General features: G+C 47.0%; 1 protein-coding gene across 3 annotated transcripts in view; it reads right to left on the bottom strand.

Moving 5' to 3' along the window:
* The window catches only part of MTUS1 (microtubule associated scaffold protein 1), a 241,572-nt gene that overhangs the window by 180,733 nt on the left and 38,203 nt on the right, over positions 1-22,636 (bottom strand). Inside the window, exon 1 of one of the 3 annotated variants that reach the window (XM_083169559.1) lies at positions 6,368-6,611. The exons of the other annotated variants lie outside the window; for them this stretch is intronic. The gene's annotated coding sequence lies outside the window, so the exon portion shown is untranslated. Of the gene's footprint in view, positions 1-6,367; positions 6,612-22,636 lie in introns of those variants that run through there. 3 annotated transcript variants of the gene reach the window in all.

The following is a 22,636-nucleotide window of genomic DNA, read 5'->3' as shown; positions in this document are numbered from 1 at the left end:
TTCAACCAGGGTCCAAAAAGCTGGGTGCGACCCGGCGTTTTGGTCTAAAAGGGGTATTAGTCAGAACTGTACCAACTGTACTTTGCATCAGCCTGAAGTGCATTTGGACCCTGCTGGTTTCATAAGCTTAATTTCAGCTGTTACTTTTGATTCCCTAATCACAACCTGCTACTTGGCCTAGTGTTGGACCTTTACTCTGATTGCCAATTAGCCCAACAACAAATTTTGGTACTTATTTAGTTTCACGGCGGCGCCTGCTACGCTGACAACGTAGCCTAAGCTATGTTGTCAGTGTAGCAGGCGCTGCTGTGAAACTACACTGTGAGCAGGGTGGTGGGTGCTTCGTTTTATACTTACCGATCCCCACGGGCGACTGGCGGCAGCTTTCAGTCCCCCTCACTCCCCGGCACCAGCAATGTACGTAATTCAGAGCATTGCCGCTGGGGGAGCATCACATGGTTTCCCTGCTCCCCCAGCGGCACTACGCTAATTGTGTACATTGTCTGCTGCCAGTGCCAGAGGAGGGGGACTGAACGATGGCGCGAGGGAGACCCAGTGGCCGGTCACACACACACACACACACACACACATTTCCCCCCACTATTCATGTCATACTCCCAGTATCCACGTTGGCATGGAGTTGATTGTATAAAGTGTGGCGAGTGCAGCGAGCCAACGAGCACGAAGCGTGGCGAGCGGACACGGGTACGCATGCATTCGCCACACTTTATAAAATCAACTCCACCCCGACATGGATACTGGGAGTATGACGTGGATAGTGGGGATATTAACCATTGTTTAGTTTCAGGGCTCCAGAAGCAGTTACGTAGTTTACGTAGGCAGCATAGTGCTGTATTGGTACTCTCAATACAGCACTACAGTACGTAAACTACGTAACTGCCGCTGTGAAACGAAGCAAGTACCCACATTTTTACTGGACACCTTTTTGAAAGTAGCCTGTCCAAGCAGGGTGCGGATTTAAAGGTCTACGTGTTTAGATAGACAATGAAAGGGCGACAGACAAAAGGTCGACATGCATAAGGTCTACATAAGCAAAATGTCGACATGGAAAAGTTAAACATGATTTTTGAAATGGGTTGTTGGTGTCAATGTTGAAACAAATCAACATTGATCCCCGATTAGTGTAGGGTATACTTGCACATCTCTGACTGTTTGCCAGATTCTCTAAGCTCCAAAAGTGATCAAATGGAGAGTGATAAACAGCCAGCCAATCAGCTCCTACCTACCATGTCACAGACTGTGTTTGAAATATGTCAGGTAGGAGCTGATTGGCTGGTTGCTTATCACTCTCTATTTTATCACTTTTGAACCTTAGAGAATCTGGCCCTGTGCCTGGTGCCCGATTCTGCTGGCATTTCATTTGGTACACTTAACCGCTCCCAATTGTAATCCACGTGGATGGTAAAGTTTATTTTAAAAAACTCATGTCGACCTATTGCATGGCATGGTGACCTAGAAACTATCGAACTTTCAACAGCTTCTGGCCCAAGCATTGGCCAGTTTTCTAAATTCTGTTCTTTCAGATATTGCTCTGCATCCCCGCCAGCAACAGCGCATTGTATGTAGCGCATTAATGCCTTAAGCCCCGTGCACATATAGTCAACCTTTGGATCTCCAACTATAAAACTATACATCCCAGCATGCCCTGCCAGTGTAGGATTCCCTTTAGCAAAACTGTGGCAGGGCATGCTGGGATGTGTAGTTTTACAACAGCTGGAAAGCCACAGGTTGGCCAGGCCTGCATTAAGTGATACTGGCGGCAGTGGGAACCTGGCATCGGCCGGCATACACACTTTCCGATGCAAGCATGTGGGAGTGATGGTGAGGGGGGAGCAAGGGCTATGCTGAAGCAAGTCCCTCGTAAAAGAGGCCCTCATATCTAATTTCCTCGTCTAGTGTGTATGGGGCTTTACTTTTAAAAGCATCTATACATCAAACACCTTAATACAACCTTGCACTTTCTGGCAGATAAAGAAATGAAACAGATAAAGGGGTTATGCAGAGCAGAACAAAGTTTTTATGGATCCGATATGTAATCCCGGCGGACGGAATCCCGACATGGGGGGGAAGTGGAGCGCCCCCCCTTGCGGGCTCGCTGCGCTCGCCACGCAGCGGGCCCGGTGCCTCGCTACGCTCGGCACGCTATTTTATTCTCCCTCTATGGGTGTCGTGGACACCCACGGAGGGAGAAAGTTTCGGAATTTCGGCGGTCGGGATTCCAGTGTCGGGATTCCGACCGCCGGGATCCTGAACGCCGGCAAATTGACTGCATCCCCTTTTTATAATGGCTCCCTCATTAAATGAAAAAACAACACACACGTACAATTGCCAGGAAAGTGGATTTGTCACATCTCTGCAAGCAGGACACAACTATATGCTTGTTTTGTTTCATTGGTGTTATTTCCGATACACAAATTGATAGCCGATACACATTTGGAAGCCATAAAATAGGTGCTGATTATTTGTGTTGTCTATAAAACATTAGCAAATTAGGAGTCAAACTTAAATCCAAAGTTGTGCAAAGTTTGTGTAAGTTTTTCCCATTACTTGAAAGCTTCAAAATAAACCATATTTTACAAGACTAGTATATATCAGCTGTGTTGTCCACTGAAACAAAGCTGCCATATTGGTGCAAATCAAATATTACATAAGCAACAAATCATGATGCATTGTAAAGATTCCTGTATCAACACAACGTTTTTAATGCCCATTTTAGAATTATTTGGCACAATGGGTTAAAGAAATGTTGTCGTGTCGTAGGCATAGTTTATTATGTAACTTATACTGCACAATTAAACATAATTGGTACAGGCCCAGAAAGGAGTAAGGATTGTTTTGCTTTTAAGTCCTCAAATTTCTGAATAGTGCGTTTCCCCCAACTCTGCCAGGAAACTCTGCATAAAATAATTGCCTTAAACTTGGCGAGGCAGCAAGTAGTAACTCCTGAGGTACACATTAGGTTAACTGGTGACACACATTAAGACAAATGGGCAAAACATTTCAAGAACATGTGCCCACACACTATTTGGTGAGATTAGCAGACCACCAATCACAAATAAACTAGAACCTCCTCAAATGGCTACATCCTGGTGCCATCTGGATTTCATTCATCCACGTGTGGTTGCCAGACTAGCTCCAGTTACATCGAAGCTGGCTAAATCAGCCAATCAAAGGGGCTCTTGCAGCCATCTTAAGAAAAAGAATAGTTTGTTTATGTAAACAAAAAGGTCTTACAATAAAAACATATTACAGTACATGCCTTTCTGCCTGCCCTGTCGCCAGCACCTACTGTACCACTGGCTTCCCCCCTCACTTTTCACTGCTCGCGTTAACGCCGCAACACTTTACATTGCTTCCTTGTGCTCTCTGGCCCAAGAATCCTCTACTTTGTCGTTCTCTTTTTCTAGACATCCTAGACCCGTTATCTGTACAAACACTAATGGTGCCCAAAACACTTATTCGATTTGGGCACCTTTCACCCGATTCAGACGCAATGGCATGTGAAATAGAGCGAAATGTGTCAAATCCTACCTGCCTAACCTCCAATTCCGATCTGATGTACGGTCTTTTGCTGGAATCTCATACAATACATTGTATACAAAAAGAGTACAAACAATTTATCGTATGCGATGCCGACACCCCAGGTGCCCGGCAGCTCCCTGGTGGGCAGTTGGCGGGGTATCACTTTCGAAGGAGGCATGTGATACCTCGCATAAGTGTATGGACACCTTACAGTACAGGTGTCAACTTAACCCTTTGAGTGCCAAGGGAATTTGTCAAAATAGGTGTGAAAATTGCCAAGCAAACCTTTTTATTAACCCACTGAGAACCAACGTTGCTGTGAGATCCTCAATATATCCATTAAAAATTACAGCTCACAGCGACCATTCTTTTTTTGGATGTAACAATAATCTAAACTTCAATTAACTGACTGGCTGTATTTATGTATACTAAAATAACAGTCCCTATGCTGGCATTTTTAGCGGATATTTTGAGGATCTCACAACAACATTGCCTCTCAAAGGGTTAAGCTGGGTTTTTCCACTGCACCCCTTGCATTAGTGGCTCTGCTGAGTCTACTGTAATGTTCTACCCTGTGCTGTCTTCTTGTTCTGCGATCTGTACAGTGCTGCAGACCACATGTGGTGCATTATAAAGGTTTATAATGGTAATAAATACAGGAGTATCACAAACTCACCAATAGAGCCCTCACCTCTCCACATTATCTAGTAGATGCTTCATTAATATTTGCCTCTTCTCAGGTGACTCGTCTTCCCTCACCTGGCTAATGGACTTCTCATGGGGTGTCGACAGAAATTCTGTCTACAATGTCTAGATTAACACGCCCCAAAAAATTACAAAGTCGACACAAGAAAAAGGCTGACTGTGTCAACATCTGAGCATATGGACCCCCCATTATACTGTTTTGTCAGGCCACTTTCCCATTCGCAATCCACATAGATGACAAAGTACAGAAAGTCCCAAAAGTTTTAATTCTAGCACCCGCCATCTTTGAAAACCCATGCAGTTCCTGTTCCCTACCTGGGGCGTCGCTGTCTGCTGTGGTGTTTCTAGCACAGGGCTGGTTTGCATATCAGTGCTGATATACAGACCAGACTGCTGTAGTGCTTCTAGCACAGACAGTGACACCCCAGGCAGGGAAGAGGTACTGCATGGGAATTCAAAGATGGCGGGTGCTAGAATGGACACTATAGACCTAGTGCAGGTCCACCATGCGTGTCACCTAGATATGGTTACCCTAAATCTGGATCCCTTTTAAAAAATGGAGCCCATCAACTAATCTCCTAAACCACCATTTTTGGCCCTGCTTACTTACCCCTATGTCACCCATCTCTTGCATGTAAACTGTAAGCACTCACAATAATGGACGTGTTATCTGCCTGCTTTAATTATGCTATCCCCTCCTACCTTACCCATGGGATTATATTTACAATCAGTGACTGCGGGCTGTAGCGCTACCCTCTCTAGCACATACTGTAGGGCAAATTTTAAATGTTGCCCATATTTTGATGCGCAAGCAAATACAGAAGTACAGACACAACTGTGCAGGCAAATCTTTGAGTTCACCATTAGAGGAGGCCCTGTGTATACTCCAAACAATGCCAATTATCTATAGTGCAAACACTGCTGGAAAGTCTTCATTTACAGCTCACTATAAATAGCTAGAAATAAACCAATAAAAAACGCACAAAAGGCACCCAAACATAAATTCAACATTAAGTGTGAAATGGAGGCAAAAAAGCAATTTAAAAAAGTTTTGTAATTGCCATACTGTATATTTAAATTTTCTTAGTCTTCCCAGCATCACAAACCCAGCTAAACCCCATAAACTTACTGTAGGCCACGGTTTAGTAGGGGTACATAATTAGTGTTGCAGAACAGAATTTGAAATTAAGCTAAATCTGAAAATATACATTCCCAGCATCCCTACATACGTACTAAGTCGGGCCCATTAGACTGGACCTACACTCCTCAGATGCCCTGACAATAGGCGAAAGAATGCATAGGAAGCAGTGGTGCAACAGAGACAAAGGGACAATCTGCTAGGAAGCAGAGATGGGAGGTAGAATCCAGAAGAGGGACAGTTGGGAGGTAAAGCAACGCACCAATCACAGTGCAGCTTTCCTCTCCCAGAGCTCAGCATTCCTGTATGTGCTGACAGAGCCAAGCGTTGATGAGGATTATAATAGAAGTGAGAGCGAGTCACTAGCACACCAATACAATAACCCAACCACCGACACACCTCTCAGCAAACTTACCATACGTTAAACCATATCTACTCTTTAACAGTGTGCTTTTACAGTGTACGTCCCTGACTTTATTGCAAACTACAATGCCATTATAAAACATAGCATTCATCTACATAACGCGAGCATTCTCTTCCTCAGGTCACGCAGTACATGTCACCGCTTCTGGTACACAGAACACAGAGAGTTAAAGAGCATTCTTCCCGACATCACAGGCTAAAGCCTGCCAAGGAGAGAGCTTAATGTACACAAGGATCATAAAGAAATCACAGAGCTTAGTGGTGTTTGGATTCTGCCACGTGACATTTGACATTTAACCGCATTTTTCGATTGCTAACGCAAGACGACTAAAGGCTTTGTAACCGTCCTGCTGGAGCAGGCGGCTTTCCTTCATCCCGTCCGCAGTGCACGCTTCTTCCATCTATAGACAAGGGTCTCGTGCAGAGGATGAGCCTCCTCCGCAGTGCCTTTGGATTGTGTAAATAGATTCAGCCACTGCTAAAGTCCCTAAAGGCTTCATTTCCCTTTCACTAACTGCAGCTGCACGTATGACAGACGTGACGGTATGCCGAACTCACCTCTCTCTCCTTGTACCTTCACAGGCCAGACAAAAGGAGCTCTTAGCGGTGCCAGAGTGTTCCTGCTCTGCAGTGAGGGATGCTCCAAACGAGGGGAACTGCAGTATATCTAGCTATGCAAAGGATTCAATCCAGAGAGCCCTCTCTCAGCGGTGTGCAGGCTAAGCTCAGTGACTTGCTCTCAGATTGTACAAGAATTTCCTTTAGAAACCCTGCCAGCATTAGTCATGCCCTCTGCCAGGTCATTAAATACACGCTTACCCCTGGGTTTTTTTTTATCCCAACACAAGATCAAGGTCCACAGTGATGTGTGGCAGTGAGCTGCTTGACAAAGTGGGCAAATGCTGAGTCTATACTTCTCGGACAGAAGGGGAGGGACTGGGGGCCAGGCATATCAGCATTCCCAGTTGCCTAGCAATGACATTGATCATTTCAAAAGAAGTCCTGAATGAAAGTAGTGGGAAAGTTTTCACAGATAGAAAGCGATAAAAGTCCCGTTACTACAGACCACCGGTTCTCTAGCTTCCTAGTCAGCTGTGTCTAATTACAATCTGCCTTGTACAGTCTTGTCGGAGGATGCAGGGTAAGCATTTTATTACCTCCCACAATGCAGGCTCAAACTTGGCACAGGCTTAGCATGCATTATTAACAAGGGAAGTAGCACACCAAGGCAGAACCTGCGCTAGATACATACAGCTAGCACCAATAGCACAGCATCCTAGAAATATCTGCCACGGTTTCCATAGTTGCTTAATATAGAGCTTAGAAGGGTTAAGTCTCAGCGAGACCCCTAGGGAGCATACTGATTGGTGCCCCTTACGCTTGGTTATTAAAAAAATTAATGGATTTAAACATTTAAGGTCAAGTGCTTTAGAATGGAGAGTAAAATATAAGGCAAAATTAAAATTAAGGCAAGTTGCTTTAGGCAAAAAAAATAAAAATATCTTCCCCTCAATATGGGTCTGCACCTTTTAAAAAGGGATACTGTCATTTGGTCTACAACAAGGTCGCCAAGCATTGGGTCGACACCATTAAGTCGACATGGGTCATTAGGTCGACATGAGGTTTTTCAAAGTTTTTTGAGCCGACATGTGCCGACAGGCGGTATTTCATGCCCTACCATCGACTAGGGCGTAGTGGGAGAATAAAATATAGTGTGCCAAGCATAGCAAGGCACTGAGCCCGAAGCATGGCGAGCGGTGCACTTTAACCTGTGTCCATGTCAGCACTGGTAAAAAAAAAAAAACCCATGTCAACCTTTTGACTGTCGACCTTGCCCCTGTCGACCTAATGCGTGTGTCAACCTTGACCCAGGTCGACCTAATGGTGTCGACCCAATTGTTGTAGACCTAATGATCCATACCCTTTTAAAATTGGCAATTAGAAAAATTATATGGGAAATCTTATATATGGGGAGACATAGAAAGCATTAGAGAGAAAGATAACGTACCAATCATCCCATGGCATTTTTTTCTTTTTTTAAAACAGTCAGCATATTGATTGCCACAGATTAGCTGATACTTTCATCTCTCTCCAACCCTTGGTACATCTCCCAAACAATCTAAAAGTTTAAAGCAGGGCTGTGTAGTCTGAACAAATGTAAATAAGTTTCCCCTCCAAAAACGTATAATGTAAATATTTGTGTAGAGGTGTGTGGTGTGGTACACGGAAGAATGAGCACTAATGATGGCCATTAACAGTCACTTAGCCGCAGGACTTACTGTGCAGCTGAAGCTCTGAGTTTTGCACCTGGAGCTATACAATTACTAACCAATTTCCCAGAGTAGTAAAAGGTTGAATCTAGGTCCAAGTTGGCTGACGAACAAGCCCTTTACCTTTACTATACATGTGGACTACGATTGGGAGCAGTAAAGTGTGCCGAGGGCATCCTGCCCGAAGCGAACCATGGAAGGGGATGTGGTACACTAATTTGGGGCATATGTAAGGAAATCTGCAAATGGAAAGCAATAAAAACAATGAAAAACTCATGACAACAGTTTAATGTTGAAATTGTCTATGTCAACTTACTGACTATCAATCTACTGTCGGCCCTTTATACCATAACCACACACTGGGGCAGATGTTATAAGCCTGGCGTAGAGATAGTGGAAATAAAGTGGAAAGTGATAACGCACCAGCCAATCAGCTATGTTTGAAAAATGACAGTTGGGAGTTTGACAACTGCGTTATCACCTTCTGCTTTATCTCCACTTTATTTCTTCACCAAGCTTATTACATCTTGTACTGTAATTACATGGAGGCAAATTTAAAGGTGCATACACTGTAGAATTGTTTTGACCAATTCCGTTTATTTTGGCCCTTCTGAATGGTATTGGTCAAAATATCTTTCAGTGTTTAAGCAACGAACAACAAATGATGATGCGCATACCCGCCAGTTGTTCACCCAGGTTGTTTGCCAACTGTGCATGCAGCTCAATTTGGCTATATCTTTCAAAAAGAGCCTATAAACTAGCTGTCTTTTATCTACATCTTTCATCCAGGACACTGGGTTCAAAGGAAATTGGTCATTAAAATTAGTTAAAAAAATTTGACAGTGTGTATGCACCTTAAAGGTCCATACACACTGGGCGACTATGGACAGTCATCGCTGCGGGGAAATCCACTCAGTGCATACACACTGAGTGTCTTTCCCCCTGCCCGGCGCCGACAGAGGGGGGAGGATGGCGTTGCATAGCGCAGCGCTATGCTAAGCAGTCCAGAAAGCCGCTCATCTGTTGGTATAACCAGAAGATCGGTGGCGTTCATGCAGGAGCGGGCAGCAGCACTTACCGCTGGGGCATACACAGTGGTTGGCTTTGAGCTGAAAGCCGCTCAAAACACCCAGTTTGAGCGGCTTTCAGCTCAAAGTCGGCCAGTGTGTATGGGCCTTTACTGTATACAGGAGTAAAACCAAGGGGAGAATGAAGCTGACTAAGATGTGATACTCTGACAAGTTAACCACCGCAGTTTATTAATTCTGGACTTCCCACCAATGTCTGAAGCTCAGACACGTGTGTTCCAAGTATATATTTTTCATATAAAAAAAAAAAAACATCTGATCCGCAAACTAATGGGAATCACTAGACTCAGATCCACTTCAGCAGCTGTGGACACTCTGGTGTGCTAACTCCTGTAAACACGAGTGTTTTCTTCCTACATACAAGACCGAAAAGGAAACCATGCTACAGTACATTGCAGTCAGCACTTCTAACAGCTGCTCTTTATGGTCTCTGTCACTGGGACCAAACGTGAAGACTAATTTGCATAATAAAATAAGCATTCCTAATTAACAAAAACACTAGGGATTATCTGCAGTGCAGTGTGAAGTGGATACAAATAACTGCAAGTGTGTTCACTTTAAGAATTTATCCCAGTAAGAGATAGGAATGCAAAATTATACCAAGCAAACACTGTGTACCTACCAGTGAATCAGGTTCTGCAATCATTACACAAGAGTGGACTTAGAGAAGGAAAGTTAAAGAGGGGTGCGGCGTAATGGGTCTGGCAGACTAAAGTTCAGTAGCCTGGGGATGCACAAAGGAGGAGCCGTATCAAAGCATTATTTGAAAATGTTTTTCTTGAAAAAAAACAACACATAAATGACACCTACAGTACTGTGTAACGTTGTACACTGGCACTACCAGGGGCTGCTGTAAAGGTTTGCCAAAAGGGTGAGATTTTCAGCATGGTGCTCTTTAGCAGCGATAGGCTACATGAAATACAAGTAGTCTGATTATTTATCCTGTAATTGTTGGATACCTGTAACTGCACCATCACCAGTGTATGAGGACTATGGGCCAGATGCACTGAGCTTTAAAAGTGATAAAATGGAGAGTGATAAACAACCAATCATCTCCTGTCTGACATTTTCAAACACAGGCTGTGACATGGCAGGTAGGAGCTGATTGGCTGGCTGTTTATCACTCTCCATTTTATCACTTTTCAAGCTTAGTACATCTGGCCCTATGAATACAAAAATACAGAACTTAGAACTGCAAACCCATTTCACTACTTTAAATGAGCCAGTAAGATCATAGGGGTTAATGTATGAAGCCGCAATACGAGTGGAGAAATGTGCCATCGCAACCAATCAGCTGCTAAATTTTTTATACAAATTTTATAGAATATACTTCATAAATGTTACTCTAGTACCGATTGGTTGCCATGGGCAACTTCACTCATGACTGCTTTATACATCTACTGTACACTATAGTACAACAGGTACAACAGGTAGGCAACTGGCTGACCGGGGTCCATCTCCGGACCGCAAAAGGACAGAGATGCGGACCGTCTAGAAACTCCTGAAACTAGCAGCAGCCGCAGCAGTCACAGGGATGCATTGCAGCTGGTGGGTAGGTGACATCACCGCACACCTGCGCGCTGCTAGTGAGGAGCTTAGTTGGCGCCACGTGGTGAGGCTGCCTTAGCACTAGTGAGAAGTCTGTGTGGTAGCAGAAAGGCCCAGCGGGAGCAGCGGTGTCAGGAGAGCACAGTGACAGCAAGAGCTGTCCCCACTGGCAGGAGGGAGCAGCGAGGATCATGACAGCCAAATCCCTGTATGATTTAAAATAGGAGCCGATTGGCTGCCTGTTTATCACTCTACATTTTATCACTTTTGAAGCTTAGAGAATCTGGCCCTAGATCATCTTGCTCCTGCGATTGCATTTATAAATAGAAGTCACAATTTACTCCACTCCATGCACTAAAGCAGGGGTGGCCAACCGGTCAGAGGTAAAGAGCCGAAAAATATCGGTAGTCAAGCTAAAGAGCCGACATCATGCGTGCGACGAAGGCGCATGCGCCAAAAAAAAGGGCCGTAGTCTATTTTGACCCCTTGGGTGGGTGTGATACAAATATGCCTCCAATAGTGCCAGATACACATATGCCCCCCACGGTGCCAGGTATGCACCACACGGTGCCGGGTATGCCCCCAGAGTGCCAAAAAGCTACTATGCCCCCACAGTGCCACAAACTGCTATGCCCCCACAGTGCCACAAACTGCTATGCCCCCACAGTGCCACAAACTGCTATGCCCCCACAGTGCAAATTTCCCAGCAGCAGCACTGACCGTTGTTGCTGCTGCTGCCAGGCGAGGAGAGGACAGTCTAGTGTTCCCCTGCAGTCCTCCTGTCATGTCACCGATGGGAGGAGAGCACAGCACACCACGCGTCTCCTTCCCCCTCACTTCCCTGTGACTGGGCCGCCCACCAATCGAAGCTCGCTGGCCGGCTCCTGATTGGCTGCTGGCCCACGAGCTCTGATTGGCGGACGGCCTAGTCCCAAGGATGCACAGTAAGGGGTAGGAGAGATGCACGATGCGCGCTCTCCTCCCCTCAGAAGGAGAAGGGATTCAGGAAACCGGCAGCAGGGGGGACTGAGACAGACGGTGGGCGGCGGGCAGCAGTGGGAGCAGGAGCCGCACTTTACAAGGGGGAGAGCCGCATGAGGCTCATGAGCCACAGGTTGGCCACCACTGCACTAAAGACTTAATCATTTGAAACCTATGTACCCCAAAAACATTCATGCCCCTCTAAAGTGGCATACACACGTAGAGATTTGTGCTGAGCAATTTTGCTAAGCTATTTTGCTAATCAATTTTGCTGGTGTCAAGATCTCCCATGGGGAGCACATACACATGCAGAGTTTTGTGCTAAGTGATTTTGCTAAGCGATTTTGCTAAGCAATTTTGCTAAGCAATTTTGCTTAAGCAAAAAAAGTCAGGGTAATGGTTCAGAATGAGAGATTGTGATCAGTATCTCTCATTCTGTACACAGAGAGATTTGCAGTCATTTGCTAAGCAATCTTACTAGATTGTGACTGCATGCACTGACTTAGTTAGCAAGAGATATTTAATCTCTCGGAGCATACACACGGAGAGATCTGTGCTTACTTTCTAAGCAATCTAGTCAGATTGCTTAGAAAATAGCACAAATTTGCTCCGTGTGTACACCCCTTAAGTCTGGATAATAGATGCTAGTGAATATATTGAAAGATGCACAGAGTTAGTAGCAGTTTTTCCACTAAGTACAGAACAGTTAAGGAAGAAGCTGTAAAGCAATTCAGCCAACAAAAGACATACACAAAAGTATAACATACTAACCTAGTAATAGAACACCGGAATTGGCATTTGTACTTGTGCATGCACATTGCCCAGACATTAGGCAGTGAGCCAGGACAACAATTACCCGACAACTTTGTCACATGACCACATAAAATCCTTAGTAAATACAGTGGCCTCAACATATCCACATAACATACTTTTAGCACACTTTAAAAGCAAATATGACTAAGTATACCGTACATAATGTAACCTAGCCCTGTCAGATTAAGCAGCGTCTGAAAGCAATATCTACCACAGATCCATAGGGCAGTATTTAATGACTAACTTCGGCTTGTGCAGCGAATCCGGTTTAGGATTCGCTGCACTGTCGCCGTGTTCCAGAGGGCTGGAGCCTTTGCTGCCAGCCCTCCCTGTCCCAGTACACACCCTGACAGCGAATCTTAACCCCTGCGGCGTCCGCCGGCAGGCAGGGAGATGGTATTCGCCCCAGAATGTATGTGGGGGGGGGGGGGGGGAGAAGAGGGCTCCCCAGGACCCAGGCAGCACAAGCTGCCCCCCCGGGAGAGTTAGCACGGCTCCCGATCGTGCATATGTAATGATCGGGAGCAGTGAATATATGAATATCCAATGAGCGGCTCTCAGCCCCCTGCTGGCTGTTATGTGTAAAAAAATAATAATTTTAAAATGAAAGTACGGATTATTACCTGTTAGTACGATTTCCTCTACTCCTCCATGGCAGCCAACCTCTAGGTTTTCTCCCTATAGGTAGATATCTGGAAAGGAAAAGAAAAGACACCTCCCCTATATAAGGACTGCCCCTTTCTAGGCTCAGTGTCTTTCGATTATACAGCTTCAACATAAACTTTTTTTTTTTTACAATTGTTCTTGGGGGGGAATTATGCTGCCATGGAGGAGTAGAGGAAATCGTACTAACAGGTAATAATCCGTACTTTCCTCTACCTCCCCATGGCAGCCAACCTCTGGGTGATACCCTAGCAGTTAATTCACTGGGCGGGCTTTAACTTAAGATTATCTTCACACATTCAGAATATATATAACAGGAAAATAAGACAACCAAACAAAAATAAAAAGGATACGAGGTTATTTTCACCTCTTCTTCCTTATCGTTCTTTTCTCCTGTTTTTTTTTTTCCCTCTATAGCGCCACCGCGCTAAGAATCCTTCTCCCAAACTTCGCGTCACTAGACGATCCTACATCCATTGAGGCTGCGCCCCTTTCCGCCCATGACGCCGCCACTGCTCTCGTAGAGTGCGCCTTGATACCTTCAGGCGGATCTATTTTCTTAATCTTGTACGCCTCTGCTACACATGATTTAATCCACCTGGCTGTAGTTGTTTTGGTAGCCCCCATACCTTTGTTTTTCCCTTCTAATACTACAAAGAGTCTCTTTGTCTTCCTCCATGGCTCCACCCTCTTCAGATATATCAATATCGCCCGTTTTACATCTAAATTATGTAACCTGGCTTCCTTCTCGTTCGTTGGTTTATCGTCTAATATGTTCAGGAACGGCTCCTCAGCCCAGAGGGCCTGCAATTCTGATACTCGCCTTGCAGATGTTATTGCTACTAGGAATGCCACTTTTAACGAGAGCAGCCTGGTGGATATGTGCTCCAACGGCTCAAATGGCTCTTCCGTTATAACGTTAAAGACCATGTTCAGATCCCATGGTGCCATGGGGCTGTGGAACGTCGGCCTTATCCTCTTCGATGCTTGCAGGAACCTCTGAACATATTTGTCCTCCGCTATTTTAATGTCCAGCATAGCTCCTAAAGCCGCTACTTGCACCTTTAAAGAGCTTACTGAAAGATTCCTTTCTAGTCCTCTCTGCAGAAAGTCTAGCACTGAGACGATCAGCTTGTGGTCCCTACCTTTCCTTTTACAAAATAAGGAATTTGGTACTCACCGATAATTCCCTTTCTCCAAGGCAGCAGGGGACACTGCATTCATCACGTGTGGGAAAGAGCTGGTGTACTGGAGGAGTAGTCACTTTAAGAAAATTTGGATGTGGCTGGCTCCTCCCCCCTCTTTCCCCACGAGACCTCAGTCTTAGAAAACTGTGTCCGCTAGAGGAAGGTGATAAGGCAGACACCCGACAGGAGGAGGATACTATCAAGATGTAGAAATAACATAGGTTAACAACTAAAACTGTATGCACACATAACTGTCATACTCTCCCAAACCTGGGACATTGAGGACCTAACAAAATATCGGTCAAAACATGAAGTATAACATGGCAGGAAGACTAGCGCTGAGAGGGCGTGCAGTGTCCCCTGCTGCCTTGGAGAAAGGGAATTATCGGTGAGTACCAAATTCCTTATTTCTCCCTCGGCAAGCAGGGGACACTGCATTCATAACGTGTGGGAATAATACCAAAGCACTACTCCCGGGTGGGAGAGCGCTGGGGTTCCTGCAATACTGCTCTACCAAAAGACGCCTCTGAACTTGCAAAGGTGTCAAATTTATAAAAACGAGCAAACGTATTAGAACTGGACCAAGTAGCTGCCCGGCATACCTGTGTAAGGGAAGCCCCTCTAGCCAGAGCCCATGAAGTGCTAACTGACCGAGTAGAATGGGCCGAAATCCCAGAGGGAGCCTTCTCATTAGCCTGAGAATAAGCTTCCCTGATGGTCAGACAAATCCAGCGAGCTAATGTCTGCTTAGACGCTGGCCAACCTCTTCGAACAGCACCATAAAGAACAAAAAGACTATCCGTCTTACTTAAGGGAGCCGTCCTAGCTAGGTAAACGCGTAAAGCTCGCACCACGTCCAACAAAGCGGAGTCCTCAGAGAAAACCGGAATCACAATAGGCTGGTTTAAATGATATGCTGAAACCACCTTGGGAAGAAAAGACCTATTTGTCCTTAACTCAGCCCTGTCCTTGTGCAGAATCAAAAAGGGGGAACGGCAGGACAAGGCCCCTAGCTCTGAGACCCTACGAGCAGAAGCTAATGCCAGCAACATAATTGTTTTCCAAGTAAGGTACTTGAGATCAGCTGTATCAAGGGGTTCGAAAAGATCGGATTTTAGGAAATTAAGAACCAAGGACAAGTCCCAGGGTTCTGTGGGTGACACAAAAGGAGGTTGTAGCCTCAACACTCCCTTCAGGAAGGTCTGCACCTCCGGGATGAGGGCTAACCGGCGGTGAAAGAAGATAGACAGTGCTGACACTTGCACCTTCAGTGTCGCCAAACGTAGTCCCTTTTGCAAACCTACTTGTAGGAATTCTAGCAGTCTAGAGAGACTAAACACCGCCTTGGGAAGTCTGTTTTCCTCGCACCAGACTATGTACGATCTCCAGATTCGATGGTAGTGGACCGAAGTTACCCCCTTCCGAGCTTTAAGCATAGTTGGTATTACCACCGACGGGATGCCTCTTTTCAACAATTCGGCCTCAACAGCCAGGCCGTTAAATGTAGATGATGCAAGTTTGGGTAGACGAATGGTCCTTGTTGGAGTAGATCTCGTCGCAGAGGAAGTTGACATGGTGCATCCGCCACTAGGAGCTGGAGGTCGGAGTACCATGACCTCCTTGGCCAGTCCGGGGCTATCAGAATCACCGATGTGGCTTCTCTTTTTATTCTTTTCAGAACTCTTGGAAGTAAAGGAAAAGGCGGGAATAGATAAACTAGACTGTAGTTCCACGGTATGGACAGGGCATCCACTGCCACTGCCGCTGGATCCAGGGACCTGGCACAATAAAGCGGTACCTGATGATTCAGTCTGGAGGCCATCAGGTCTATCTCGGGCATCCCCCACCGAAGGGTCAATTGGTGAAACACTTCTGGATTGAGAGTCCATTCCCCCGGATGGAAGTCTTGGCGGCTGAGATAGTCCGCCTGCCAATTTTCCACCCCCGGAATGAAGACTGCCGAGAAACTTGCGGCATGGGCTTCTGCCCATTCCAGAATGGGTCGAACCCCTCGCATAGCTGCACGGCTTCTTGTGCCCCCTTGCCGATTTATGTAAGCGACTGCTGTCATGTTGTCCGACTGAATTCTTACATGTCGACCCCTGAGAAGCTGGTGACCCTGTAAAAGGGTCAGCCTGATGGCTCTCAGCTCCAGAATGTTTATGGGGAGTTTCGACTCCTGGGGAGACCACTTCCCCTGGAACTTTTGGCCGAGGGTCACCGCTCCCCAACCATGGAGACTGGCATCTGTCGTGACTATTGTCCAGGTACAAGCTCTGAAACTGCGACCCTGTTGTAAGTTGGGAGTGTGGAGCCACCATCTGAGAGAAGACCGAGTCTTCCGAGACAAAGTTATTCTTTTGTGGATCTGAAGATGTGACCCCGACCATTGGGTTAACAGATTCTCCTGGAATGTCCGAGAGTGGAGGCGTCCATATTGGAGAGCCTCGAAAGAGGCCACCATCAATCCTAACAGACGGGTACAAAGATGAGCAGAAACCCTGCGTGGGAGAAGCACCTGCCGCACCCTCGTCTGAAGAGTCCTTATCTTGTCCAATGGGAGAAATACCTTTTCCTCGATGGTATCTAAGATCAGGCCTAGGAACTGCAATCTCTGGGATGGACGTAGTTGTGATTTTTTGAAATTCAGTATCCATCCATTTTTGACCAAAAAACCGCAAGTTGTGACAGCGTCCTCCACCAATTTCTCCTGGCTTGGAGACTTGAGGAGGAGGTCGTCCAAGTATGGAATGATAGTTATTCCCTGTCGCCGAAGAGCTGTGATCATACACGCCATTATCTTGGTAAAGACCCGAGGGGCGGAGGAGAGTTCAAAAGGGAGCCCCCTGAACTGGAAATGGCGACCTTGTATTGCAAACCTTAGAAACCTTTGATGCGGTTCCCAGATCGGAACGTGGAGGTATGCGTCTTTTATATCTAAGGAAAGAAGAAACTCTCCCTTTTCCAAAGACGCTATTACTGATCGAATAGACTCCATTTTGAATTTGTGGTAGCACACAAAATCGTTTAGCTGTTTTAAATTTAGAATGGGGCGAACTGTGCCGTCCGGCTTTGGCACTACAAAGACGCTGGAGTAGTACCCCTTGCCCTCCTGATGAGCTGGGACAGGAATAATTACTCCTGACGAAAGAAGTGTCTGAATTGAGCTGCACAAGGCTACTCTTGTTTCTGAGGACGATGGAAGGCCTATTGGGAAAAATTTGTTTGGCGGAAGGCTGGTGAACTCCAATCTGTAACCCTGCGAGACTATCTGAAGCACCCAGGCATCCCTGCAATGGGCCTTCCATGTCTCTGCAAAAAGTAACAGTCTGGCGCCCACCTTGGGATCTCCCAAGTGAGCGGGGAGACCGTCATGCCACTGTCTTATCAGTGGACTTGGGGTCTCTATGAGCTGTGGAGGTGGAGGGCTGTGCCATCCTGGCACCTCGACCTCTGCGACCTCTGTAGGACGAAAAACCACCTCTGGATCGACCTCTTAAACCAGTGTTGCCTCGAAAGGCACGAAAAGTAGGTGCCGCAAATTGTCTTTTTGGAGGAGGTGCCGAAGATGGGAGGAAAGCGGACTTTCCCCCTGTGGCCTGCAAAATAAGTTTATCAAGCTCCGGCCCAAAGAGCATATCTCCCGTGTAGGGAAGGGCCTCCACTGCCTTCTTAATTTCAGGCTCCGCCTGCCATGAACGCAACCAGAGTGTGCGTCTGGCCACAACCGCTGACGCCGAGGCCCTAGCCCCAAGAATCGAAATATCAGAAACCGCTTCACCTACATAAGTAGAAGCGTCCCTGATGCATTCTGCTAAGGCTATCAAATCTGCCCTGGGGGTGTCCTGTTCAAGACCCGTGACAAGATCTGTAGCCCATTTTTCCATGGCCCTTGCCACCCAAGCGGAGGCAAGAGCTGGCCGTAAAAGTACTCCCACTGTGGAGTAAATGTTTTTGAGTGAGCTATCCATGCGTCTGTCTGGAGCCTCTTTAAGAGAGACCGCTCCCAGTATGGGGAGTGTCGACTTCTTAGAGAGACGTGACAAAGACACGTCGGGTGTGGGTGGAGTCTCCCATTTCGCCCTGGATTCCGTAGAAAAGGGATATAAGGAACTAAACCTTCTAGACATCTGGAATTTTTTGTCAGGGTTTTTCCAAACCCTGAATAAGGGATTGTCTAACTCCTCAGAATCTGGGAAACACAGAGGCTGTCTTTGCACACGGCCAAAAATAGATGTCTGAGAAGGCACCAAAGCCTCTGAAATATTAAGGGTAGTACGCACCTCCCTTATTAACCCTTCTACGCCCTGGACGTCCTCGTCAACAGGGTCTTCTAGAAAGGGGTCCTGAACTGGGTCAGGAGGAAACTCACCCTCTTCCAAATCTCCATATTCATCTGCATCGTCAGCAATAACCAGAGCGGAAACAGCTTTCCTTTTGGCAGGACCTGGAGAAGAAGGTCGGCAAGAGGTAGTTACAGACTGCTTCAACGAATCCACAGTTGTGGATAGTTGGGATAGTTGGGTCTGAAAAGTCTCCCTATCCCTCCTGGATGCCGCTAACTCTGCAGTAAGACTAGAAAGGACAGCCTGCAATGCATCCCCAGGAGTCTGGGAGAGGGTTAGGGGTACAGGTGACTGAGGGAGGACAGAAACCTGTGCAGCTGCATAGCAGACTTCACAAAGGGATACACCCTTTACATGCTGGTTGTACTGAACCCTGCATTTCTTGCAGGTGTACACCTTCTGAGCTGCTTTAGAAGAGGTAGCCCTTCCTGCCATGCTATACTCCAATGCAGGTACCAAATAGGCAAACACACAAGAACCTAAAGACAGGGTCTGTAGTTGGGTAGCCACAAAAAAACCTCAGTCTGCGGTTCAAGAGTGAGGAAGGAGCCACAACCCCCCCAATTTAAAGCCCCCTTGTGACACACACAGTGATACTTGCGGTCCCAGGGGAGAGCGCTGAAAACCACAGAGACAACCAGAGAACCGGAGCTGCAGGGCTGAGCAGTTAGGAGAGAGACACGCTGCTTCAGTGAATGTCGCCTGCCGTGAGGTGAATGAAGCTCCGCCCACCTGCACGGACCTACGGCGGGAGTTTTAAAGAAGCACAGCTGAGAAATCATGCACAGCTGATCACTGAGCGGAGACTAACAGCCTCGCTCCGCCCGGCAGCCTGTCAGCGTGCGCACACCTGGAGACTGCCACTCTCTCAATGCAGCCAGTGCGCTCTAACTGGCTGCCCCCCTGAACGGCGCACAGCGCCCTTACCCGAAAGTAGCCGCCTGGAGAGAGGGGGATGTGCCGCGGACCCGTGCCGCAAAACCGCGTGCAGCTGCGGTGGGTCCCCGGGGCGGAAGCTCCCGGTGGCTTGGGTACAGGAGGAAACACTGCGAGCAGTGTCGACCTGACCCCTCCAGGCTCCCACGTAGCAGGCAGACCTGCCCCAGTCTGCCTGTCCTCAGATATATCAAAAACGCCAAAATAAAAAGTAAATAAAACGAATAAATGAGTCTCCCTAAGGAGACCCCTGCCCAGGAGACTACTCCTCCGGGCACTTTTTTCTAAGACTGAGGTCTCGTGGGGAAAGAGGGGGGAGGAGCCAGCCACATCCAAATTTTCTTAAAGTGACTACTCCTCCAGTACACCAGCTCTTTCCCACACGTGATGAATGCAGTGTCCCCTGCTTGCCGAGGGAGAAATTCTGTATATGCTTTCCATATCCTGTAATATGTTTTTGAAGTGGAATATTTTCTCGCCTTCAGCAGGGTGTCCACCACCTTTCTTGAAAAACCTCTTGCTACCAGGTTTCTTGTTTCAGCAGCCACGCCGTCAGATTCCAATGGTCGGGTTGCCGCTGCACATGAGGGCCTTGTCGGATTAGGTTCTCCATGTCTGGAAGTTTCCAAGGCGTGTCCACTGCCATCCTGGTCAATTTGGTGAACCAGGCTCGCCTCGGCCAGTAGGGCAGGATCGCTATGACTGTCACCCGTTCCTGCTGAATTTTGTTCAGCAGCCTCGGTATCACTGGGAAGGGTGGAAACACATACACCAGCCCTGTCCCCCAACTGGCGGTTAGGGCATCCGCTTGCCACGCCCCTTGTTCCCAGTGCCTCGATATAAATTTTGGGGCCTTTGCGTTGTACCTGGTAGCCATAAGGTCCACCTGTGGAACTCCCCAATGACTTGTCAGCATGGCGAATAGTTCTGGGGACAACTCCCACTCTCCTGGTCTTATTGACCACCTGCTTAGCGCATCTGCTCGCTGGTTCTCTTTCCCTGCGATGAATACTGCTGATAAGCTTTGGACATGTCGTTCTGCCCACTGAAGCACATTTGCCGTCTCCATTTCCCAGCTTTTTGTACCTCCTTGGCGGTTTACATATGCCACTACTGCTCTGTTGTCGTACCGGATTACTACTTCCTTTTGCCACAGTCGTCCCTGAAACTCCCGGCACGCCATCAGTACGGCCCTCATCTCTCTTAGATTTGAGTGTGCCTGAGACCCGGTTGGTCCCCATTGACCTTGGGCTGTCCTCCTGCCGCACACAGCTCCCCATCCTGACTGGCTGGCATCGGTGGTAACTATTATCTGTTCCCTTTCTTTCGGGCACTTTGGCACAGGGGACTCTTCCATCCAATTTCCAGGCGTCACTACGAATTCTATTTTGTAGCCGGTGGACACTTCTTCTTGTACCCACCGGTCCTCTGTGGATCGGAGCCAGACCTGTTTGTATGCTAACAGCCTGCCCCCAACCCTGTCCCTGGCGTCATTGCGATGACTGCCTGAACGAGAACCTTCCTTCCTTGTTCCTTTGACCTCGAAAGGAACTACGGTTCCCAAACCAAGGTCGTCTGTAGTTCCTTCCTGGCCTGTAAGCTCTCACCTCTCTGAACTCTGTTTGCTGGAACCTCTGGGACCTATTGAAGTGCTTCTTTGCGCCTCTGTCCTGCGGCAGCCACACCGATTTTCCTCCAGACACCTTTGTAATGATGTTGTCGAGTTTTTTGCCGAATAGATATTCTCCCTGAAACGGTAGTGAAACAAGTTTATTTTTTGATTGTGCATCGGCTGCCCATGGTTTCAGCCACAAGGCCCTTCTTACTACTGCTGCGTTTGCGTTGACTCTTGCTGCCAACCTGACTGCATCTAGTGATGCATCGCACACAAATTCTATTGCCACCTGCATGTTTTGCACTATATTCAGAAGCTCTGCTCTTTTTATGCCATCCATCAAATCCGACTCTAGGTCCTGACACCAGGACCTGAGTACTCTTGAGGTAATTGCGATCGCTGATGACGCTTTTATCGCCGCTCCTGACGTCACGTGCTGTTTACGTAACCCTATCTCCATTTTGCGCTCCATGGAGTCCTTGAATATATTGGCTTCTTCCAACGGGAGCGTCGTTTTCCGGGATATGCGTGCGATAGCCGCGTCCACCTTAGGTGCCTCTTCCCACATCTTTACCTCCTGGGGTTCGAAGGGATACATTTTGTTGACTCTTAGTGGAACCGCCACCTTTTTATCCGGGTGCGCCCATTTGTCTTCTACTACCTCCTTGAGCGTCATGGACAGCGGGAATGTCTTAGGTTTTTTCTTTTTGTCTCTAAAGAGCAGATCTTGTAGTTTGCCTTCCTCTTGTGCAACATCAATATTAAGGGACTTATTCACCAACGTAAGCAAGTTATCCATTAAGTCTGGGTTAAAGTCTAGTTCTGCTTTCTCCTGCAGAACCTCCCCTTCTTCGACTTCTTCCTCTCACCACTGCGGGACCTTCCTCTGAATCCTCCGAGTTAACAGAGTCCAGTTCCCTAGGCTTTTTTGCAGACATCTTTGCTAGGTCCTCCTTGGTCACAAAGGTGTATGCCAGTGCTGTCCTAAGCTTCGCCACTAATTCTGTCATCTGTGAAGGTGCCAGTAGTTGTGAACCTTTGCAATTATCGCAAACAGACCCTGTACACTTGTCAGGGAGTGCCTTGTCACAGAGCATGCATTTAGCCAAATGCATCTTTTTATGTTTGGCCTTTCCTTCCGCTTTTTCTTTGCTTGCCTCAGACCTGCCAGAGCATATACACATATGAATGTCTGACTATCCACCATAAAGGTAATAAGATAAGCAAATAAAATAAATAAGTAAAATAAATAACTGCCTTTCCTGCTTACCCTGACTTAGCAGGCTGCTTTTTTTTCTTCCTCCATAATGTTATATGCTGATAGTATCTGCACAAGGATACACACCATGAGAAATGTACCAAAGGTATACACACAGCCCT

The sequence above is a fragment of the Crinia signifera genome, chromosome 1 (assembly GCF_055691185.1).
Source record: "Crinia signifera chromosome 1, ASM5569118v1, whole genome shotgun sequence".
Lineage (NCBI taxonomy): Eukaryota > Metazoa > Chordata > Amphibia > Anura > Myobatrachidae > Crinia > Crinia signifera.
This window is presented reverse-complemented; position numbering and strand designations above follow the sequence as displayed.